The following is a 1,609-nucleotide window of genomic DNA, read 5'->3' as shown; positions in this document are numbered from 1 at the left end:
GATCGTATTATGAAATTTTTAACACGTGAGGAAAAAAGAAAGATTTCAAACCGTTTCAGCAACAGCTTTGAGGAAGATCAGCAAACGAAAGGACAACACTTACTCGAAATGGCTGTTAATTGGGCAAAAATAATGAAATCCAAAGTTTCATAATTCAGAGAACTCGTTACAGCGGTATGGAGTTTATAAGACTAAAATGTAAGCGCACCAAAAATATTTCTCTATATATGGCTTAAAGAATCAAGAGATTATATAAAAATTCAAACAGCATTCTTTTTTTTAAAGTATGTTGATTGAATTAGATAAAAACGTACAGTCTTCTACATATTATAGAACATTTTTTCATCTAAATATATGTCTATTTTTAACAGGTGAGAAATTAGCTATTGAGCCATATTAGAGGACACGTAACTATAACATAAAATGCAATATATCTTAAAGTCTATGATATCGTACTTATTTTTTTACTGCATTTTTTGAAAAGAAAGAAAGCAAAAAACAATATCTGTAATATACAAAAGAAAAAGAAATATATGAAAAAATAATATAAAAGAAATGAACAGAAAAAAAAGAGTTATAAATTAATTATTTGCAGAAAAGATGCCTTGACTTTTGATTAAGATGGAAGATGATATGAAATAACTCATTTAAAGTCAACAACAGAAAAACTTTTGTAGGAAAAATACAGTGGGAAATATATTTGCTTATAAGATATTTTTATGTGTATTATGTAGGGTTCATTCAGACTCCAGTTAAAGAAGTGCATTTAATTAAAGTCTAGAAACCCCTGATGACGATTTTTACGTAGAGGATATTAAGTGCAGATAAAAAAAGAAAGACGAAATCCTATTATGATAATAAAAGGGGAAATAAAATGCTGAATAAAAAAGAATTTTTTTAAACAAAGGAAAAGTTGAGTTAGAATTACTTTTTTTTAATATGATGTAATTCATATTAAGACCAAAAATGAAGGCCACAAAGTATTATGATCGCAGTTTATTCTGGAGATATAGTTTTAGGAGTTAAGGTTAGAAAGGTATTTTCTTAAACAGGAAGATAATCACTCGCATCTTTTCTTCAATCTTATAAACACCTTGCTTGGCTCCAAAACTTTTTTTATATTTAAATTGGAGTTTGTTTTGATGAATTAATTCAAAATTCTTTTTATTTTGAAGATGCATTAAATTTCTCAGGCTTACCATGGAGATTTTGATTTTGATGAGATAAATTCGACTCATCGGATTAAGTGCTTCTTTCTCTATACATCTATTCTCACAGCATTTCATACTTACTTTTATTTTCTATGGTATACTATCATTGTGAATATCATGTGAGGATTTTCGAACAAAAAATTGTGCATTTTTAAGGGAATCATTTATTTCATCTATTAAACATATTTTATGTTAAAATACAGGGTAGTTATAATTAAAGTTCTACTTTGAAATGATCATAAAAGGAAAACGACTGGACCAAATGTTATCAAACTTGGTAATAGTTTAAAGAAAGTTTCCTTTCTGCCAAAAAAAAAGTTTAAAAATTCAACGCCAGGGGAGAAATGGCACTGTATGCAATATTGTTAAGCAAAATAGAATATGAAGATACCGGTTTA

This window comes from Argiope bruennichi, chromosome 5, assembly GCF_947563725.1.
Source record: "Argiope bruennichi chromosome 5, qqArgBrue1.1, whole genome shotgun sequence".
Lineage (NCBI taxonomy): Eukaryota > Metazoa > Arthropoda > Arachnida > Araneae > Araneidae > Argiope > Argiope bruennichi.
Note: the sequence above shows the minus strand (reverse complement) of the source record.